At 41.6% G+C, this 23862-nt stretch overlaps 1 long non-coding RNA gene across 1 annotated transcript; it reads right to left on the bottom strand.

Moving 5' to 3' along the window:
• Positions 1-2933: 2933 nt before the first annotated feature.
• Positions 2934-20638, bottom strand: LOC118151493 (uncharacterized). Its single transcript, XR_004739839.3, has 4 exons — positions 20474-20638; positions 13453-13595; positions 5192-5348; positions 2934-4249 (listed from the first exon to the last, which is right to left on the bottom strand). It is a non-coding gene; the product is annotated as an uncharacterized LOC118151493 (long non-coding RNA).
• Between the last annotated feature and the right edge of the window lie 3224 nt (positions 20639-23862).

Here is a 23862-nt window from a genome sequence, read left to right on the forward strand (position 1 = left end):
TATCACAACATTAATTGATCAACGTAGCATCTGTCTGTCCATTTATTCATCTGAGAGAGAAGCAGATGACATTTAATTAGTTCCATAATGGAATAACACTTTTCCTTCAATTAGCACATTCCAGGAATGTGATAAGAAGGTTCTATTTCTTGAAAGCAAGTAATATTTATTATTTCATTGCACTGGCTCTAACAAATCAGTTTAGAGACTGAATAGCTCAAATTTAAAATGAGTATCATTGGTCAGAAATATCCATTTTGAGTTTGGTGCCTAGATTATAGTCTGTAAATCTCCATAGCAAATGATTGCAGCTCCAGTAAACTACACCAATGTCCAAACCACCTTGCTCATTATGATGGACCGTAATCAGTGAACTCATAAAACGATTGGAGCTGAAATCATATTTTGCACTCACAGCAGCAATGCAATAACAAATAAGCCATAGAGATGAATATACATATTCATTTTACCTCCCTACACAAACACACTAACCTCACTTTCTCAGTTTCTAGCTGTGTAAGAGTCAACACAGTGATGCTCCAAAATACAGTGACAAATCATGTTTGATGAAGGGGACTGCCTCTGCTGTAGGGCTCTACATTCACTGGGGATCAGTGGATGGTTTGTGAAGGTCTCTCTCTAAAAAGTCAGAATCATAATTCCAAGTCCAGAGGCCAGGAATTTGTTTTCATAGTGTCAAAACCACATTTTAAAGAGGTAATGTGTATTCTGGTATTTTGTGCTGGGTTGGTGTTCTGCTTGTTACAGAGACTACTGAGGTTTTACAACGCAGAGTTTAGGTCAAGAATGAAAAGTTTTGAAGATTTACATTTTTCTCCAGCATTGACCTTTTGGCTTTATTCCTTAATTAAGCAAAGACGTGGCAGCAAAAGGGAGTATTATGGGCCTGCTGTATCCCCAGGGCGTTATGAGACACCAGACAGAGTTAAGCTATCTCAAGACAACCATGTTCTCTGGAGTTACTTTATTGCTATTATAAAAAACCTTTATTATGGGAAAAAAATATGTATTTTTATGCCAGAAGAAGATGAAGATGACAGTTAAGCTGTTGAAAGGTAGTTTCAGTTGAGCTTTGTGCCCACTGAGATTGTAAAACACCCAAGACTAGGGGAGGTGCCCTGATGGAATCTTAAGAAATCTAAAGGGGTATATTAATCTTTGTGAAATTCATAGTTGGAACAGGGTACCATTAACTGGCACTTTCCAGTTATCAAGATATTTTATGAAACTGAAAAAGTCCTATTATACCCGCTAACAGGGCCAACTTTGGGGGTGTGCCTAATAAAATCATCTCTTTCCAGATTGTCTTGACTGTAAGAACCTTGAGATTCTGAATCCCCAGTGATGGCTGCTGCTTTTATTACAGGCTGCTTAGCAGGGTACTTCTGCAGAAGGTTTTGTGTGAGTTTGCTTTTCTTTGACCAAGGTGGGGAAAACTTTAATTGAAGGCTTTTTAATTGCTGCATTTTTCTTTTCCATTGAGAATCTGGCACTTTTCGATTATATCTGCATTGTTTTTAAAGCAAATAAACTGCCCGATCCACACTGAACAAGAGTCACCTTGACTTAAACCACTCACACATCTTTCCATTGATGTTTGCCAAAGTAAGACTTCTTTTTAAAAGGATATTTAACTACTTAAACCTTTCATCATGAGGCTGCTTTGCTACCAAGAAAATTTATATACCTGCTCATCTATTAATCGTTGTGTTTATTACTTATATATCTGTCCCACTAAATTCCAGAGAAATTTTGAAGTGGCTCTTGGATTTATCTTCCCTTGGCTTTTACTAATGAATCTTCTAGGAACTACCTCCTGAACTCTACCTGTCTCTTATGTGTATGTAGCCTAGGAACAAGTAATAGAATTATGTCCCTTCTACCCAAGGTAGGAAGAGATGAATTGGGATCTTTAATCCACACTTTGCATTCTGACCAGGGGAAATTCAGCTATCATGAGCAGGGGATTGGCCAAGCACAGTGGCTCATGCCTGTAATCCCAACACTTTTGGAGGCAGGAGCAGGTGCATCTCTTGAGGCCAGGAGTTCAAGACCAGCCTGGCCAACATGTTGAAACCCCTGTCTCTACTAAAAAATACAAAAATTAGCCAGGTGTGTTGTTGTGTGACTGGAGTCCCAGCTGCTCGAGAAGCTGAGGCATAAGAATCCCTTGAACCTGTGAGGTGGAGGTTGCAGTGAGCCGAGATTGTGCCACTTTACTCCAGCCTGGGCTACAGAATGAGACTCTTGGCTCAAAAAAAAAAAAAAAAAAAAGCAGCAGGGAATCATTGAATTATTAGCAACTTTTTGTTGGCAAAAGAGTTGCAGTCTCACCTGCTATATTCCAAGTTAAGAGGAAGCCAAGGACCCACGTTCAAAAGGGGTAGTTCACAGAACAGATTTGCCAGAAGGCAAGACCCTTGTTTCTCCATTTGTGAGGTAGCACCTTTAGAGCCAGCCATATGATCAGTGAGTCACTGAGTGACAGTCCTCACTATCCAAGCCAACCATTTGGCCTCCTTCATGAGAATCGAATTCTACCAAGAAGCAAAAGCCAAAACAAAAAAAAATGCAGGAACAAAAAACCCTGTGTTTCTATGTAAAGAAAGACAGAGGTGAATTTTTAAATAAATTGCTATTTTCCTGTCACATTGCTAAGCAAATGTCACATGAGGAAGTCTATAGCACTGGTCTCGCTGCAGTCAGCCACCTCAGAATCAGGAGCTCCAAGCGGCCTCCCATCCATCCTCTTTCTGCTGCCCCTCAGGAGCTCCACAGGGCAAATGTGTGGTGAACACACATTAATGTGTGCTGAAAATCTCTCAACTCAAGCTTATGACCCACTTTTTAGCTATTTTTTTTTCAGTATAATGAAACTGGCATCCAGTCATTTGGAAAAGTCCCTTAAGTCATAATGGGACTTCACTTGTTGATCCCCACAGGTGATTTGTGCAGAGCCTATTTTGCGAATTGCACAGTGAAGGAGCAGCAAGATAGACAAGATGAGACACTGTCTTTGCTACTGTCAGGAACACCATGGTGTCAGGGAAGAGGAACACGTTCCTTTCGCCCTATCACTCACTGAGATGTGAACCAGCAAGAGAAGTTCCAGCTGGACCTAGAGAGAAATGGAGCTGGAGGGGATTTGGGTGTGGGGCAGCGTGGAGTGGACCTGTAACTGAGAGGAATCCTGGTGGCTAATTTTACTCTCTGCAGACTTCGATATTCAGAGTCCTTTCCTTATGGTGGAAAACATGTCCTGGCTTCCAGCTTCCTATTGAGAATCCCATTTTAGTTTTCCGTTTTATTATATTCTTGTTTTGGATAGAATTTGTTTTGTAGTATAAGTTTGTTGGGTCCATCCTAGAGAAAGCTGCTCAGATTGTACGTATTGTAATTCAAACCATTCAGCCCACAGCTCCATGTTCCTTTCCAAATACCAGGTGGCATCCAGTTGGTCCTATGAGCTGCTCCAAATAAGAGATCTCTCTTTCTGTTATGAAAGTAATCTCAGGAGATTGATGCCACTGAATGTCCCCGGCATAGCTGTCAAGTATGTAGATTCAAAACTTCACCATTTTAAAAATAAATTTTCAGAGCTTATTGAGTTATTTGTATGTTTCTTCTCTTCAGAAATGCTGTGCACTCTTCCTGCCGTGCTCTTTTATTTTGAAGACCCCAATGCAGACCACCTAGGAGTCAGGGGAAAAGCCTTCCCATAATGAACTAGTGTGAGCAATGCAGGGAAAATATGGTGCAGAACTGACCAAAAAGCAAGTTCTAGTTTTCTTACTTTTAAAGGATTATATCAAGCAGGTCTAAAATAATGGAAAGTATCTGGTCTCTCTGTGTGTGGTAGCAGAAAGGTGACTGCCACCAATGAGACAAAGTTATACAGACTAGGTGTATTGTGAAACACTTGAAAAGCTATGTACATAACAAGGTTAGAGTACTTGGCCCTTAGGAACAAAACACAACTCATATATTGGTGCTGGGATTCCAGGTTTGAATGGAAACAGGCAAGAAATCCTAAGTCAAACACATGGTCCAACTATTCTTTCTTGTTATTATCACCAGCATTTTCTGATTCCTGGTTTTTATTGTTGTTGTTGTTGTTGCTTGTTTGTAATGCTACCAAGAAGTAGAAGAGTAAAATTTGAGCGAGGTAGGTGATAATTAGCATCTGCCAGGGAGACTTCTGGGTAATTGATTATTCAGTAAGAATTACCTAAAGACAGAATTGGACCATTATGAGAAGGTAATACAGAATTGATGTCCATATACACACACATACACACACATAAACCCCATCGAATCCAGTTCCCCATCTTTTGCCCAACTCATGAAAATTCCAAAGAGCTGTATTCAATCAAATTGTTGACTTGGGGGTCCCAGACAAATCCCACTGTAGGTGATGCTATTTCACCTAATTAAGCCCCATGGGTGAGTAGATTCAGTAAAGAAGAAATTCCAAGTCATTGCCCTTGGCAAAGTGATTGTTATTGAAGGATTCTGAGTGTTCCAAATTCCGCTAGTCATGAAGTGACTCAAAAAAGGAAACATTCTCCTTTCCACTTGCAATTTGTTCATTTTGTAGTGAGCAAGCGCCAAAGGCCTTCACTCCCTCCCTTCCTCCCTTCTTTTCGAGGTTTTTGCCTGAGAACCCAGAACTTAATCATGTAGCAATTTTACATAAAAGCTATGTCTACGTCTGAAATTACAACAGGATTAGGTCACAGGTGGCCGCGGTGGCTCACCCCTATAATCCCAGCACTTTGAGAGGCCGAAGTGGGCAGATCACTTGGCCAACATGGTGAAACCTGTCTCTACTAAAGCTACAAAAAACTTAGCCGGGCCAATGCCTGTAGTCCCAGCTACTCGGGAGGCTGAGGCAGGAGAATCACTTGAACCCAGGAGGTGGAGGTTGCAGTGAGCCAGGATGGTGCCACTGCACTCCAGCCTGGGCAACAGAGCAAAATCCTAAAATAAAATTAAATTAAAAATAAAAAAACACAACGTTGTTAGTTTACATAATTCTAACTAGTTTCTGATCCAAAATGTTAGCTTGTGAGCCACTATTTTGTGTTGCTGTTCTTTGTATTCGTTAGTGTATTAGCACTTGAATCCAATACTTAAAATAATAAAAATAATAATCACAGCAATCTTGTACCTGGTGTTGTTGCAGTGTCATTAGAATTCTGTTGTGATGTTTACCTCTCATTTTTCCTTAAGAAACTGGGTTACTTCCTCCGTTCCGAGACCCGCCGGGAAGTCAGAAAGCCAGCGCTGGAGATAACGTGGCAATGCATTTTAAGAAGAATCAGTTCCTAAGAAGTGGGGAGAAAATATATTATCGGACTTTGCAGACGTAAACACGCCCCAGCAGGCTGGAGCCTGCGAGGAGTAAGGTTTCCCTGATCGCGGGTCCCCCTCCAGCCCGCCCCCAGCGCTGGCGTCCATTGCACGACGCCCTGTGGCCGCCGCTCCCAGGGGAGCCGGGCCCTCGCGCTCCCTCCAGGATGGGACAGGATATGACAGCCCGGTTTGTGCACCAGCATCCTTAATATTTCCTTCCTTTCAGAAGCAAATAGAGCGTTCCCTTATCTGAATGCTAATTTCCTAGTTAAAAACCCTCCCTTGCTGACAAGGGACTGAAAGAGTTTTAAATCACAGATGTAGAGTATCAAATGCAATAATGCTCTTGCAATAGTGCATTGAAGCCTCAATTAATTAACCCTTGGGCTAAGTAGGCAGGTACATGGCGGTGGCCACAGGCGGTGGATGGATGAGATTTAAATGTGCATCTCATTTCCCCAGCACGGAGCATGCCGTTTGGTTCAGAAAGGAGTCATTTTGCGCACTCGCCTCATTTACTCGCTGCTTTAATCCTCCTAATTCCACCTGAGATCAGCGGAGAATTGAAAAGGAAGGCGAGGAGCAGGGGCTGCCGGCCGGGCTTTTGTTGCGCGCGGTCCCCGGGGGCCGGGCCGCGCAGGGGCTCTCGCCTTCCGAGAGGGCGTCGCGGGAAACCTGCGCGGCGAGAGGCAGGGGGATGGGGCGCTTTCGACGCGATTACGGGGTGCGGGCGTCCCCAGGCCAGGCTGCGGCCTGCGCTGGGCGTCGAAAGCGAGGCGGCAGCGCCCCAACGCCAAGTGGGCGTGTGGGTGGAGTGGAGACTTGAGTCCCGCGGCGCTTGGGAGTCCCGCCGCCTGGGGTCAGGAACCGCCTCCCACTCCGGCCCGGCCCGGCCCGGCCCGTCGCAGCCCAGGAGCCGTGTCCCGCGCTGACTCGGTGTAACTCTCCAGCTCATTTCTCTCCACGCGATTTACCATCTGTGAACTCGTCTTTAACCTAATAAAAATCATCTAGCTTTTGACTAACAAGAAAAGGAAACAGTGCTCATTGTGGGGTTTGGGGAAAATGGCTTCACTAATGTGCAGGATGAGAACGGAGTGATTTATAGGTGGTTTTAACTGTAGGCTATGATTAGGGGGCTGGTAGTAAGTGCATTAGATGTCTAAGTGTGGCAATAGAGTAAATAGGCGTTTTATTTATCGCAGTGCCAGGGGCCTCTTAGCGGAAGAGCGCTTCTCCAAATTGAAATATAGCAGAGTTTACACTCCTGATTAGGGCTTCAAGCGCAGAGCCCAAGGCTATCAGCTAAGCAGAAACAACGCTTGCTGACACCTAATTGTCACTGGATTAATGTGCAAACAGGGACAGCGAACAGCAACAACAAATAACCTAGTGTCAGAGCTGTTGGTGGCAGTGTCCACTCTCAGTGACTTCGGGCCAAATTGGAGTTTATATGTCAAAACAGGCTCAGATCAATGTGTTGGGCTCCTCCTGCAAAGGGCTGGATGGAGTCGTGGCAGTTGTTGATCTATGTGTGTGTGTGGGCATATTATATGCCAGAGAGTGGAGGGGAGCAGGCAGACGGAGGAGGTGAAATGCCTTTCCATTAATTTTTTTTCTGCTTTATGCTTCCGAATTCACAGCTATTAAGATAAATTTATGTGAATCAGGTCTTTCTCTCCAGGATCTTGTGACTTTCGCCTGTGTCTCCATATAAAATTTAATAACCTTGTTTGTGAATCAAATCATTCCCACAACAACAGATTCAATCTGGGTTGCCACCTGTCTGGCTTTGGACGGAAGCAACCGAATTGGGCAGCTGGGTTCCAGCCCTTCACAGGGGCTGGTGGTTGGTTGGCTGCCTGGCAGGTCAGTTTGCCCTGGGGTTTTCCAAAAGCAGGAGTAGATGCGGCTGACATCTGAAGGGGAAAAGGAGGACAGCCATCCATATTCCCAAGACCCCCCTTTACTTCGAATGACCAAACTGGTGGCAGCCCTATTTAAAAAACACAAGAATTCATGAGAGTCTAAAGCAAATGGGGGAATAGGTTACCATCCAAGAAGTTCTTACGTTCACTCATTTTTCTTCTACAATTAGCCATTTAGGGAGGGAAAAAGTCACAAATACATGAATTATGTTCCTAAATGCATTTCTAAAGTTCTTAAGTTTTATTGAGCATGAAAGTTGGTCTTTCCCTGTGTTAAGGACTGAAGAAGCTATAGAACTAGCTAGTAGCTCAATGGTGCAAAGTCTTATGATTTAAACTTGACATTTGCAATTTTTTGCTGTAAAATATTACTTTCTTTATTTCAGGACTTTAGTTGAAAACCTCGTAATTCCCTTTAAGCTCCATTTGATTGTCAATTGCACAACTCTCTCTAAAGCTTAGGGCTCATGATTTTCATACACACATGATTTATGCTTTTTGTGTCACAATATAATGTACTTTGGTACAGCTCCCACTTATTTCTCTTGCATCATGAGAAATTTTCCTTTTAGAGGCTGGGAGTTTTATGGTGAAGCTATGAACGAGTTGTGATCTGGCTGTAGGTCTCCTTGAATTGTCCAAAATTGCCATTTTTGCTGCCTGATACAATCTTTTGTGCCACTTCATTTAATATGTTTTCAGAAAATGGTGACCTGGATATCTGCATATCTGGATAACAGAATGAAATTAATTTCACTATTGAAAATTTCAATAGCAGGCCACAGAAAGATCATTCGTTGCCTCAAGTATGGGCAGAGAGATAGCAGAGCGAGAGTTCTGGATGTGGCAAACACAGATTTCCTTTTGTCCATTTGTTGTCAGTAAATCATAAAGCTGGATTTGCAATGGCAAAATCTCAAATATGTTTTACTGGATCGATTCAATGCATTTTAGTTGTAAAACTCTTAAGGTCATCCAAGCTGCTGATTAGAGCATAACATTAATGCTGTACATTAACAATAATACTTAAAAACAAAAATGCCTCAAAGAGATATTAAGCTTTCTGAAAAACTGTATATTGTTATGGAAAATATTGGAATTCATGTGGGAATTTTGTTGATTCTAATTATTATACTTTGTAGATTTTACGTTGTTGTCTCCTAGAACTGGAAGAAAATTTAGAGATGATCATACTGTCTTTACAGCCCTATGTGCAAATGAAGAAACTAAGGCCCAGAACAGTTAAATGTTTTGCTTAAAGCCGCACACATACAATGAAAATTTCCAAGTATTCCTCCTATTTGTCATTATTCCAGTCAAGCCATAAGCATTGTTAAGTATATCAGGAAAACATCAAATGTTTTTGTCATACTTGTCAATGTTAATTATTCAGGCATTTATAAACATTAACATTTTTCTGGCACAAAAATATTTTCAAATACTTGATTTAAGAAATAATTTAAATTGGGTGTTATTCCTTGATTACTTATCTAAAAATTGTGAAACAATTACAAATGTGAAGGAGTTCTCAGTATTTGAAAGTGTTGTGTGTCTTGGTTATTTGAGGTTGGGGTTATATTGTTTCTTTTCTAGTTTTCTGCTTCTTTTGTCTCCCACTTTTTCTGCTGTTTTAGCTTTTTACCTTCTCCTCCCAGCTCTGCAAGGAGAAAACTAAGACTCAAAGAAGCTGATTTTATCATTGCTGATAAAAATTTCATGAAGAAAATAGGACAGAGATAGTAGATAGAGTGGAGTTTGATTATCATTCTTCTCCCTGGCTCTCCCTGGCGGGAGTATGATGGTTAAGCAAGAAATAATCTACCCTGTAGAAGAAAAGGTAATATTTGGTAGGTTTTAGAAATAATTCTGCTGGAAAGTTGCAGATTTCTTTGTGTATGAATCACTGTTGTAATTCCTAGCATTGCCTTTGGGGCATAAACTTCAGAATGTGTCTGAATTATTAAGCATCGACCCTGTTGGTGTAGCTAGGTGTTTAAGAGAAGTAAACAAATTAAATTATGTGAACCAAGAAACAATTAACCCCCTCCCCTGCCCAAGTTGAGGTGTGTCTGTTTAAATCTAGATCTCATCTGAAATGTCTGGTAATGTGGTCAGACTCTGGGTAGCATTTGGTAGCTCTGGGAAGTATAGTCACTCTAGTGAAACTGCTGAAATCTAAGCTGAGGACATCATTGGCTGTAAACCTAGAGTCTCAGCTACAGTGTACACTGACCAGATCCACTCACCTTTTCTCGGCTCCACCCTGAGTTTTTGAGAATATTATAACCAGACGTTATCAAGAAAAAACAGTACTAGGTCTGTAACTGGGCATTTTTGTATAATAAACGGTTTCAACTCAATTCTGATTTCATAGACTGAAATGATTGTAAAGAACTCAAAGGAAGAAAGAGAAGCTACTCAGGAATTACTTCCATGAAGGGAACATCATTTGTCCTGGGTGAACAACTCGAGAAGCGTTTGACAGCAACTAAAGCCATTTCCAGGAGAATAACCAGGTGTTGAAGGGAAAAGACTGCTGATGTGGAACAGGTGGGACGCATGGTTATGGCTGGTGGACTTGAGCAAGTCATTGTCAAACAACCATGAAGTAGTTTCCTAACCTACAACCAAGGGACTGGGCACAGAATTTCTTAAGGTAAGGTCCACTAGCCATTATATTAGCATCTAACAAGCCCTTCCAAGGAATTCTAATGCACTCCAGGGTTTACAACACTTGGATCAAAGAACATATGCATTTTCTTGCAAATATGAGATTTTTAATCATTTACACTTTAGCAATTTAAACTCTATTATGGTTTGTTGAAAAGACTTAAAGAGACACTGATAACTGATTTAAAATATTCCTTCAGCCGGGCGCGGTGGCTCACGCCTGTAATCCCAGCACTTTGGGAGGATGAGGCAGGTGGGCCACGAGGTCAAGAGATTGAGACCATCCTGGTCAACATGGTGAAACCTCGTCTCTATTAAAAATACAAAAAATTAGCTGGGCGTGGTGGCGTGTGCCTGTAGTCCCAGCTACTCAGGAGGCTGAGGCAGGAGAATTGCCTGAACCCAGGAGGCGGAGGTTGCGGTGAGCCGAGATAGTGCCATTGCACTCCAGCCTGGGTAACAAGCGTGAAAGTCCGTCTCAAAAAAAAAAAAAAAAAAAAAAAATAATAATAATAATAATAAATAAAAACTAAAATATTCCTTCATGCCACAGGAAGACTTCATTAGACAAAAGCTTGGAGAACTTTCTTCTTAGATTACACATAACTCAGGGAGAACTGCAATAGTTTTACCTATTTGTTTTTTGAGACAAAGTCTTGCTCTCTCAACCAGGCGGGAGTGCAGTGGCACTATTGGCTCACTGCAACCTCCAGCACCTAGGTTCAAGCGATTCTCCTGCCTTAGCCTCCTGAGTAGCTGGGGTTTAGTAGAGATGGGATTTCATTATGTTGGTCAGGCTGGTCTCAAACTCCTGACCTCAGGTGATCCACCCGCCTTGGTCTCCCAAAGTGCCAGGATTATATGCAGAAGCCACTGTGCCCAGCCCCTATTTGCTTTTTAAAGTTCTAACTTAAAAAACAAAAACAAAACAAAACAAAACAAAAAAAACTCACAATACTTTTCTGTAGTTAACAAAAACATTGTTTGTGGATTAAGAACACTGGGGATAGCCTCTTCCTAATTTTCTCAACTAGTTAAATTACTATGTTGTGCCTTTGAGAAGTAGCATGATTTCATGTACATAGTAATGCAATTTTATATATTTTTTGCATTTTGACTTTTGAAATGAAATGAAAACCAAAAATAATCCAGATTAATATTCCTTAGGATTGTGCAAGAAGCCCAGTTCTTTAACATCATAAAATGATATGCATCTACCTATATTCCTATATTTAAACATAATAAAAGGCAGACAAGTTATACTGAATCTCAAACATGCTGCTATCGTTGGGCTCTGTGTCCCCACTCAAATCTCATCTCAAATTGTGATCCCCAGGTGTCAAGGGAAGGACCTGGTAGGAGGTGATTGGATCTTGGGGGTGGTTTCCCCCATGTTGTTCTGATGATAGTGAGGGAGTTCTCATGAGATCTGATGGTTTTAAAAGTGACAGTTTCCCCTGCATGGTCTCTCTCTTCTGCCGCCTTATGAAAAAGGTGCCTGCTTCCCCTTTGCCTTCTATCATGATTGTAAGTTTCCTGAGGCCTTCCCAGCCATGGTTCCTATACAGCCTGTGGAACTGTGAGCCAGTTTTCTTTTCTTTGTAAATTACCCATGCTCAGGTAGTATCTTTATAATAGTGTAAAAATGTACTAATACACATGCATATCATGCTTTGGAAAGCAAACTGTAGAAATCACTTTTTTTTCTACCCCAGTGCCATAGAGTTAATTCCATTTTCATTTCAAGACTGACTCCAATAGACCTTTCCTGCATAGGGCCTACAAGGTTTCTCAGGCTCAATGTGTATCAGTTTGTGCTCTTTCATGGTTAAAATAAAAGCAAAATTATGTAGTAAGCAGTAAGATCCTTCTCCTGTTGTGTTTAACATCTGTCACTGAGAAACAATGTATTGTGTGCTTTCTGTATATATATATACTCTTTGTAAGGTAGAATTCCCTTCCCCCCCTTACTTAAGGGAAGTTTTTCTAAGAGCACATCTTTTTAATGGTATTCTTTCCCCTTCTCAGTGAGGGACTATTGATTGAGTGGACACCGCTTACTGTAGCTGTTCTGAGCTGCCAGCAGCAGGGTTTCCTGTGATTGATTTTATATAGCACCTTTTCTACTTGAGAAATCCCAAAGCACTTAACAAAGCAGGGAGTGAGTTTGATGCTGATAGTGATGGCGTAGGCAAACACTGGCAGTGGCACGAACTGGCGGCCGCTCACATTGCTTCAGATTCTTGACTCCAGAGAGCCAGTGGCCAGGTTGCCACCGTTTTCTCTGGTCTGCCTAGAATCTCCAGACTGGAAAGGACATCTAGCTATCCTTGAGGATATTCCTTGGCCTCAAGGATATCCTGACCAGCCCCTAAGCCACTCAAGATAGATGAGATTGATGATCACTGTGGGTGGCTTCAGAGGAGTCATTTACTCTTAAATTCTTTATTTCCTGATGGGTTCCATATGGTGGGTAGATTTGGTGTCCCATCCAGTCAGCAGTTCTAAAACTCTATTTCCTGATTTATTTTTATTTTTCAGAGACAGGATTTTGCTCTGTCACACAAGCTAGAGTGCAGTGGCAAGATCACAGCTCATTGTAGCCTCAAACTCCTGGACTCAATCCATCCTACTCCCTCAGCCCCCTGAGGAGCTAGGACTATAGGCATGTGCCCCCATACTTGGCTTATTTTTTACTTTTTGTAAAGACAGGATCTCACTCTGTTGACCAGGCTGGTCTCAAACTCCAGGCCTGAAGCAATCCTCCTGCCTTGGCCTCCCAAAGTGCTGGGATTACAGGTGTGAGCCACCACACCCAGCCAATTTCCAGGGTAATTTTTGAGTCTCAAGGAGGTGTAGTCTTAAAAGTAGATTGTGGCAGGCATCTGCTTTGGAGAGGGAAGACTCTTTAGATGACTTTAGTACTAGATTAGTACAAAAATTAGCAAGAGGGCATCTGCAGAAATGCATAATGTGTTTGCCCTCAGAAGGAGCATATGTTGCTTACTTCTTCAACAGCTAGCACAGTGCTTAGCATATAATAAACCCTCAGTAAATTTTTGATGAATAGATGTGTCAAAATTAAAAGTGTCTTTTCAGTGTCAGAGAAGGACAGATTTCAGTCCAGAATTAGGGGTGCTCAGGGACTAGCATTGTCTACTTTAGCAATAAGCATGCCAAATAAGCCATCCCTGTCCCCACAAAGGCAGCAAAAATGGGACACAAATAATGGTCTTTTTTCACTTGTCCTTTTCTACCTGGTTTTGATGCAAAAGTGAAGCTGCTTGTTTCACTTGCAGGTTGGGGTTTTTTATTTTTATTTTTATTTAAATAAAAATAAAAGGAAAGAAGGAGAAAATTAGCAAGGTAAAAAGAATGAATTTTAAGCTCAGAAGTATGATCTATTAACCTCCAGTAAAAATGAATTGGAGGGAGGAGAAATGTGGAAAGACTCCCAGGAAGGGAGAAGAGAACTCACCTTTTTGAGCAGCTCTTGAAGCAATGGGGAACCTGTCATTGACGGAACAAAAGAAGGCCGTATGATTCTTCTTAGGATCTAGACTATCCTTGCCCTCATTTCATAGACATGAACAGTGTCTCTAGCAAGGAGCAGGAGGATGACTGGGGAGGAAGAGAAGGAGAAAGTTACACTGAGACCTCTGGGCCCATAGACACCCTTGTATCCTGTGGGAGGAGAGCAGTGGCAGCTGTGAGGTGACTCTAAAGGAAGAGTTTGCAGGTCACATCCTGTGGTTTCTTTCAGCTGAATTGATACCCAGGTGTCTAGTGTGTCATACATCTGATCACTCAGTCACCTTCTCAAAAGAGGTGAGGAATACCCAAATTAAAATGTCTATGTACGTTCATCTTCACCTGTGCTTTCTTTTCTTTATATATATGGACATAGCTTTTAAATTCTTTTTTTTTTTTTTTTTTTGAGATGGAGTCTCACTCTGTCATTCAGGCTGGAGTGCAATGGCACAATCTCAGCTCACTGCAACCTCTGTCTCCTGGTTTCAAGCCATTCTCCTGCCTCAGCCTCCTGAGTAGCTGGGATTACAGGTGCACACCATCACTCCTGGCTCATTTTTGTATTTTTAGTAGGGACAGGGTTTCACTATGTTGGTCAGGCTGGTCTCAAACTCCTGACCTCATGATCCGCCTGCCTCAGCCTCCCAAAGTTCTGGGATTACAGGGATGATTAAATTCATTTTCAAGTAAATAACTTACTTTTGTCTTATAGAGTGCATTGAACTATTGTCTCCTTTGCTCTTCAGATGGCCCCCAAAGGCCCACAGTAATTTTGTCCTCATTTACAGATGAAAGAACTGAGGCCCAGAGAGGATAAGTGACTTGCCCAAGGTCACACAGTGAGCTGGAATTCAAACACAGGTTACCACGGGCCATATCTCTCTCACTGTCCACTGCCTTGCTTTCTCCATCTCAAACAGAAGAAAATTATAAATCTTGCTTCAAAAGAGAAACTGTATTGTTATGACACTCCAGCATTTGAAGAAGTAAGTTGTGAATGTTTATAGCTTCCTTTTGTGCTCAGACCACACAGTCACAGCCAGCTGCTTACTACCCTAGGCTATCAGCTAAAATACTCGACTTTTTTTATTTCACTGCCTTCTTTTTAGGAACAGGAATAAACACCTGTGATTTTTGCCCATAAGGTTCATGGCTACATGTATTGACTCTACTTGGGGCGTCCTTGACACTTTAGTAACCCCATCTCTAGGACAAGAGGGCTGGGCTGGGCTGAACCAATTGCTCCAAGGCCCCTTTCAGCACTGACAGTCTGTGACAGCAAGTGGGTGAGAGTCCACTGACCTGCAGCTAAAGAACAGAGGCAAACTGGGGTGGGCACAGCTGGCGACTCAGTTCAGATCCATGCTAGCTTACTGGGAGCAGATGATGGCAGGCATTGGCTTTGAAGCTGAACACATGAACACACACAGGACATAGTTCTTGTCCTCCAGGGGTATGGAGTCTAGTGAAGCCTTCCCAAAGGAGCTTGCATGATTGGCAGTTACTGCTCACGTGTTTACCTTGTATTGGTGAATTTTGAGATGTGCTCCTTGCACCATATGAGTAATTAAAAATGTATCTACACCTGATTAATTCTTCCTTCTATCCATTGGGGGAAAAGCCATATTTAAATAGATGGACGGACATTGACTGGGTGTCTCTGTGTACCAATAGGGTGAGCACGTTCTGCCCTTAAACAGATGCTAATTGCATCCTTGGGAAGATGCAATGGACAACTCTAGAGGCTGAAACCGTTCTGAAGCATACCTTGGAAATAGCACACAAGGAGAATAGGGCCTCTGGTGTTTCTGACTGACATGAGTGAGCTGAAGAAGAACCTGATTAAGGGAAGCAGGGCCTTTCTCCAGGGGTTTGGGGGAGCATGGATCACATGGCAGTTTTGTTTGGAAGAAAAGCCGGTCAAAGCCACAGGGAGTCCTTGCAAGGCCAAAGGAGAGAAAGTTGTTCCCTTGGAGAGAGTGGCATTTTGGAAAACTGAAAATCACTTCAGTAATATTGTATATGAGAATCTTTGTAACCAAAAAGAAATGCAATAAATCTCTCAGTTTGAAGGCTTCTTCAATATTTTACAAATCGCACAATCATCTCCAGCTTTTGGCACAAAGAAAAATCCACATGACAAACCTTACAGAACATTAGCGATATCAAGATAAGCTGCATCTGCAGAATACCAATGAAATTATCCCTACTTGCTGCTGGTATTTTCAAAAATGTGAGGCGGAGGGTCCATTTTTTTCCTGTTAAAAATGGAAATTGGTGTTTGAGTATTCCATGAAGTTCTTCAGGTTCATTAACAAGGTCAAAATCAATGTTATTTTACTGTTTGGAATCATTTTTGGTCGAACAATGAAAAGAAACCATAGTAGAAGTAGTCTTAATATAATCATTTTCTTTTCATTGTTCTTTATGGGAAAATAATTTGGCCCGAAATTTAGTGGTCCCATCAGGGAGGTGATATCTTTAAAAAGGTGGTCTGAAGGACAGGTTTTACTGTACTTTAATAGGCTTATAGATTAATATAAATCTTAATATTCATAATCTTTACCATTTCTTTTCTCAATATCTGCTCCATCTATACATCTATTTATAATGTATGTTTCAAACACAAGATATACTTGATTTTTATTAAATACACTGATGGTGCTATAGGGACAGCCACTTGACCTAGTTAAAAAAAGAAAAAACAGCCAGGGGGTCAAATTTTTGGATAGTCTGCTGCTGAAAACAGATTTTTGCGGACAATACAATGGCCTGAGAGTAGGGCTGTCTTTGCAGATTTTCCATGCGCTGCTATTTGTGTATGGCCAGGTTAGTAAAATAAATATATGTATATTGGGTGCCAAGTGTGAGCTGCAGATGATCATGATGAAATGTGAACTTCTCACCTGACAGCTTGATCTTTCTTGTCAAAATGTGGAACATTCTCAATCTATATATGCTCACAAAAGAAAATCACAGTGATAACTACATAGGAAATTTACTTATTGGATAGAAAAGAAATGTGTAAATATGCAATGCTTGGCAAGAATAAAGAAATACATGCTAATTTATTTTAATATGGTTATTTAAGGGAAACATTATCTAAGTGACTTTGGTATTATTTTGATTCTGAGATTCCTTGTTTGCCTGTTATGTTATAAACTTTGAAGCTTATTATCTTATATAATAATATAAGATTATTATATTATAAACATTGAAGAAAGTAATGAATTCTAAATGTGTACAAAATTTACAAAATTAGGTAAAAATATGTACATAGGTATATATATATATATCTCTCTCTTACTGATTATAAAAGTAATACATCCTTATTATAGAAAATTTACAAAATATGAGGCAAAAACCATAATACCACCCAGAGATAATCACATTAACATTTTCTCACCTCTGTTTTGTTTTACAGAATCTAGAGGATCCTGTGTGTATAAAATTGAATATGGGTTTATTACATTTCATTGCAGGATCCTGGAACTTACTTCATGATTCCTATAATTGGGTGTTGGTATGGTTTCTTTTTTTTTTCCTATTGCAAATATAAAAGACAAACATCTTTTATACAAACCTTCATTGGCATTTCACATAACTGACCCGGGAGCTAGTCCCAGAGATGGAGTTAATGAATTAAGTAGAGCAACATTTTTAAGGCTTTTGATACTTATTCCACAAAGCTTAGGCCAATTTATAGTGTAAGCTTATTTCAATCAGATTTCATGTACTTTGATGAAGAAAACACTGTTGTTTCAGGTTTCCAAAGCAGTGATCTCCTGTGGTTGGTAATGATGTTCTTTTGTGGTTGCCCTGAGGAAGATGCAAGAAAGGGCTGCAGAGGTCTATTTGTCTGATGTTAGGGAGTGCTAGTTCTTCTGGTTAACTCTCATAAAGGTTTTTTTCCCCTTCCTTCTTTTTTTAGACTATGTGGTCCTTGTAAATAGTGTTTGATGTTTTAAACATTAATATTAATTGAAAAAGGAGATAACTTAAATAATTGCTTATATATTTTCTTTACCTTTGTATATTTTGAGTAATAAGAAAAAATCCTGGAATTTATTACTAGAAAAATGGGACTATAAAAGTATTTATGCTCTTTTGCCCACTCGACTTCCAGCTTTACTGGCTTTAAATATTTTGGCCTTAGTACCTCAGTCTCCTAAGGTATTTGGCTGTGTGCAGAATGTCATATTCCTGTCCCCTCTGTTGATGAGGATGTGGCTTTGTGTTTGTGGATGCCTGTGGGCAGAGGCTGGACTCTCAGAAGGCAGAAAGCACTGGCTGCCTGCGTGGCTGCTCCTTCATGATCCCTGTGTCCTGTACGCCCTGGTTTCCTACCACCGGCTGTCTCGTGGCAATGTGTCTACTGTACTTGAAACTGTTTAAATCCAGGGCATCATTTTAACACTGTCAGTTACTCCAGGACTCAACAGTATGGGTATGCATGCTTTGGACATAGTGGGAATTATGTAAAGGAAGGAAAGCAAGAAGGTAGAGTAGACACACAGCCTATTCACATTTAAATGCAAGGCCAAGGATTGGGGGTTATTTTCTGATGAATCTTTCAGTTTCTGCTACTGTGAAGCTATAACCATTCTAAGTGGCAGTGCAGGGATCTTTGCTTTCTGGCTTTCTAATCAGCAACTAAATCCTATTTCTGAAAAGCAAAAATAGATGTTGCAAACAGGTATCTTTCTTTGGGTTACTTGGTCACCTTTAGAATGCGTTTTCACAGGAAGAAGGAGAGAATGAAAGTTCTTTTTTGTTTTGTTTTTTAGAAACAGGGTTTCACCATGTTGGCCAGGATAGGATGGTCTTGATCTCTTGACCTTGTGATCCGCCTGCCTCAGCCTCCCAAAGTGCTGGGATTACAGGCGTGAGCCACCATGCCTGGCCTGAGAATGAAAGTTCTTTTGCTGAAGAGGAGCTTCCTTCTCAGAACTTCTCAGACCATTGACCGTGACCTGCTAATGGCCAGTCCTGGCTCCTTTTCCAAATGCTGAGAAAAGCCTGAGAACGTAGGTCTGAGGACAGGCACTGAAGGAAGCAAACCCACCTTCAGTGAGGCTTGCTTTTGTCCAGACACTGCCTATACAGTACATTAGTAAACTTATTTTATTCAAAATAGATCCTCTCACTATATTTCAAAGTGGTTTACAATTCTGTATAAAATAGAAGATCTTTACTAGGGGATGGTGGAATATAAACAGTAGAAACACAAATATTAATACTACCCTCACAATGCATGTTTTACAAAAGACATTTGCTAAGTTTTGTTATGTATAAAAATATATTTAGCTACCAACTTCACTGTCATTGTGGAAAATTGCACAAACCAATATATGTAAGTGAATAATTTTACATATAGTGTCTTTTCTGATTAAGAAAGTCTTTTAAAGAACATATTAATTATGCATCTTATGTATCCTATGTGGCTAAAGCAGCTCTGTGAATAGAGACCTGTCAGTATTTGTTTTTTTTTGTGTGTGTGTGTGTTTTTTTTTGAGAAGAACAGAATATCTGTCACCCAGGCTGGAGTGCAGTGGCATGATCTCGGCTCATTGCAACCTCCGCCTCCCAGGTTCAAGCAATTCTCTGCCTCAGCCTCCCGAGTAGCTGAAATTACAGGTGCCCACCACCACGCCCAGCTAATTTTTTGTACTTTTAATAGAGAGGGGGTTTCACCATCTTGGCCAGGTTGGTCTTGAACTCCTGACCCCCTTGTGATCCACCCGCCTCAGCCTCCCAAAGTGCTGGAATTACAGGCGTGAGCCACCATGCCCAGCCTACTTGTTTGGTTAAAATAACAGAGTGCAGCTGTGATTTATTTTTAAAAAGCCTATCTGGAAGTGCTATTTTTATTTTTAAAAGGTAGTGGACAGGGGCAATCAGAGTTAATGGTTTAGTTTGCAAATATAATAGTTTTGAGGAAGAATGTCAGGCAAATGTGTGGGCCACAATGGAGTGAAAGTCATGTATTTGCTAACATGTTTCCAGACTAGGACTTTCCATGTGACTGGCAGACATGTGTGGGAAAGTCACCCTGGAAACCAAAGAGGGGAGAATGCATACCAAAAGAGAATCTGGTTTTTTACCTGGTAGTTGTAAATGGGAACAATTACGATGCCAAACGTCAACTTAGGTTTGAAAACCCCCATTAACACCACTCTCCATAGATAAAAATGTACATTTGAAGGAATAGTTTTACAATCGAACTAGAGATTGTCCTTGCCGCTCGAAAACAAAATGGAATGTTATCTGGCCAAGAAAAAACAGTCTTTGAAAGTGTTTCCCTGAATCGGGTTGACTTTCCAGTGTCTCAGCCGGCAAGTCCCGGCAGCGTTCGCAGCTTTGTGGTCTCCTTGGGGCCTCCGGGGTGGCTTTGAATGGGACAGCTTCACAAAATCTGCATGAAAATTGGGAATTGTCAAAGTAATTTGCCATTTACTGACTGGCTGTCTATGCCTTTTGTGTTTTGATCAATAAAAACTTAAATCCTTTACCGAGTTTAGTAACAACCTATTCTAAAGCATTACATTCCCTCTAATGTTTTTCGAGTTCTGGTTGTACAGTTATCCATTTTCAATGATATTCATTTTAAAAGGTTATCAAACGAGAAACTAAACCAACCATACAAATAACAGCCCAAAGAACACTTTCCAAAATGTGTTGCTGTAGTGCCATTTCAAATTTAATATTCATGCAGAGGAAAGCTAAAGGCCACCAAACCAGGTGGATAAAATAGTACTGCGTTTTATGACTCATTCTTAAATGAAATCTCTTAAATATTGCTAATGAAGCCGGCTCCCCCCACCCCCACAGCCTTGGCGGGCGCCCTTTCGAGCTGCTTCAGTTCCATTTCTCTGTCTAGCAATTTGCCCCAGGCCCCTATTAAATGAATTATCACAGCCCCTAAATCATCTCTGCGGGGTTTCCGCTAATCCCATCAAGACACTTACACTCCCTTTCTTCCCTTCTGGTGACATAATGAATGATTATTTCTTGGGGAGCCGTTAAAGAGGCCCCTCTGGAAGAGGAGAATGCTTGCGGCCTGTGGCGGAGGCGCGGGGCTGGGCCGCGGGGAGGCCGGGTGGGCACCAGCGCCGCCTCGGGCTGACGGGGACAAAGAGGCCACGCGGCCACCAACTGCCCTCCTGGCCGCCCGAGGTGGGGGCCCCCGCGAGCGGCGGGCCGAGAGCCTCCCCCCGCAGGCCTCCAAGTGCGCCCGGCCTGGGTAGCGACTCCTGAAGCCCAGGAATGCAGGGCAAGGAGAGAGAATATAAATGTTTTCCTTAACCAGAGGAAACACCGCACTCACAAACCACTTGCGGAATAGATTAAGCTAATTTATTAAACACAGTTTGCCTGGTGACTGAGCTGAGCTGAGTAATGATTTACAATTTAAAAAAAAACATTAATAAGAGAAAGTCAGGGGCCACAGTGGCCCTAATCATCGGGCCATGGCAGCTCCGACGGGGCTGGGGCGCGCGTCCCGGCGCTGGGTCTGGGACCAAGGGTGGCCTTAGGCCTGCGGCTTAGGGGAAGCTTCGCAGCGGTTGCGGAGCCCAGTCCCCCAGCTCCGGGGAGGTGGCGTCCAGGAGAAGAGAGCTGGGCCCTGGGCAGGGAGCCACCTTCAGGGAGTCGGGCAGAGGGACCCTCTTCCCAGAGGACGGAGTGGTTTAGGGTGTGTGTGTGTGTGTGTGTGTGTGTGTTACACGTTTCTGAGGCGCTCACACCTCCGCTCGCATACCAGTGCTGGGTCTTCTGACAGTGAAGTAACATAAAACAGTTTCCAGGAAATTTTGGAAACTAAACACGGGGATACGTTTGTCTTGCGCAGTGATTCTCAACAGCATTGCTCCCAGCAACCCTCTTTTCATAATATATACTTCCTAATGCCCCTCGCGGTGGCTTGCGCCTATAATCCCAGCACTTTGGAAGGCTAAGGTGGGAGGATCGCTTGAGCCCAAGGGTTCGAGACCATCCTGGGCAACACAGTGAGACTTCCGTCTCTACCCAAAAACACAGAAAATAGCTGGGCATGGTGGCACATGCCTGTAGTCCCCACTACTCAGGAGGCTGAGGCAGGAGGATCACTTGAGTCTGGGAGGTCGGGGCTGCGGCAAGATGTGATTGTACCATTGCACTCCAGCTTGAGCAACAGAGTGAGATAATGTCTCAAAAAAAAAAAGTTGTAATATCTTTTACTATTCAAAAACAATTGAATTATATATCCTATACATGATTTTTAAAAAGTGAAGATGGAAGGAAGAAAAGAAAGAAAGGCAAAACATGAGGGTCTAACTATAAAAGAAATAACAACACATCGGGTATAACAAAAATATAGTAAAATATGTGTTTCAATGGGTACATTCTCTGCCACAACAACTAAGGAATGAAGTAGTCAAAATAATAATCTCACGCTTTGTTTTTGGAGATAGGCTCTCACTCTATTGCCCAGGCTGGAGTGCAGTGGCACCATCTTGCCTCACCGCAGCCTCAATCTCTGTGGGCTCAAGTGATCCACCCACCTGAGCCTCCTGAATAGCTGGGACTATAGGCATGTGCCACCATGCCCAGCTAATTTTTGTAGTTTTTTGTAAAGATAGGGTTTTACCATGTTGCCCAGGCTGATTTTGAACTCCTGAGCTCAAGTGATCTTCCTGTCTCAGCCTCCCAAAGTGCTAGGATTACAAGTGAGCGCATCACTTGGTAACAGATGTTGATTTAAGAGAAAGCTGTCAGTTGATTGTTGCTGTCTCTTTTTCTTTATAATCAACTTTATGAAATAAGGGCTAAATAAGGATATTAACTTGTATATGTAGAATCATCCAAATGTGACAGCTATGGATGGGAGAACTTAAAGCCCGAGAGCTACATTGCATTGTTGTCCATACATGATTTTCCAAAATGGTGAGCAACTCTTGGACGGGTTCCAGATAAAACTGTGTACATGGTAGTTGTATTCCTGGAAAATTTAATGTACATTAAAACTAGGTAAAAACACTTTGTGCTCATAAAAAAAATGGAGCTAGAAACAATTATCGAAGGCTTTTTCACCTACTTGAATATCTGATGGAACATTGGGATGTATCCCAAAGGACCTGGAACAATTGTTCCAATGCACTGCCTTTTGGGGTGGACACTATCCCCTTTGAAACTCACTGGTCTAGAACATTGGTTTCTAAATTCTTTGAATTAGTATTTCATGGAGAGCAGAACATTTTACATATGACATTAGAGGGTTTGCAGGCCTCTCGAAACCCATCCGCAGACCGTCTACCACATCCACGTATTCTGATTTCTGAACTCTTGGTCTACAGCAGAAATTGAGAGGCTAGAATCATAGAATAGGAAAGAGACTTATGTGAATCCTCTGAGGAAAATCAGCTCATCCAAGGTCTGAAGATCATATTCAAGTTTTGAGTTTATTTAGTTATTGCAGGAAATTAGTCACCTTCCTGGTTCTGGAAGCAGAAACTAAATTACGTTAGTCTTTAAGGCAACTCTAACACACTGTTTACTTCTACTCAACTTGTGATCAATAAAAACCCTAAATCTATTCTACTTGTTCTGGCTAAAATGTTGGACCTATGTATTTAGGCAGATAGTTTTTTTGTATTGAAGTGGAGGGCTTTATATTAATACCTGTTAAATGCCTTCTTGTTGAACATACTCTTTATTCTGGTCTTGTCTAGATGTTTTTAGATACCAATTTTGTCTTTGAATTCATAAACTTTCCTTTCTAGCTCTCTGCCACCTGCATGTCAAAATGTTAGAATTAATTATTATAAAAAGGAAACTGAGAAAGAGGCCTCTTTGCCAATGCCGTATCACTAGTAATAATAGGAAGATGTTAGCTTTTTCTAGTGTATGCAGGAAAAGTCCCGTTGGTTAAGTGTATATATCATTGCCTATTTAGAGCTGAAAAAATAAGGCAGTGTGCATTATAATGGTGCTTTTATGTTGTCAGAAAAGTTTAATTTTTATTTAATTAAATTCATTAATTAATTTTGAGATGGAGTCTTGCTCTGTTGCTAAGGCTGGAATGCAGTGGTGTGATCTCTGCTAACTACAAGCTTTGTTACCTGGCTTGAAGTGATTCTCCTGCATCAGCTTCCCAAGTAGCTGGGATGCAAGCATGCGCCACCATGCCTGGCTCATTTTTGTATTTTTTGGTAGAGACAGAGTTTCATCATGTTGGCCACACTGGTCTTGAACTCCTGACCTCAAGTGATCCACCGGCCTGGGTCTCCCAAAGTGCTGGGATTACAGGGGCAAACCACAAAGCCCAGTCTGATTTTAATTTTAAAAGTCTTTTAGAAGAGGGCTGTTCCCCACTCTCAAT

This window comes from Callithrix jacchus, chromosome 2 (genome assembly GCF_049354715.1).
Source record: "Callithrix jacchus isolate 240 chromosome 2, calJac240_pri, whole genome shotgun sequence".
Taxonomy (NCBI): Eukaryota; Metazoa; Chordata; class Mammalia; order Primates; family Cebidae; genus Callithrix; species Callithrix jacchus.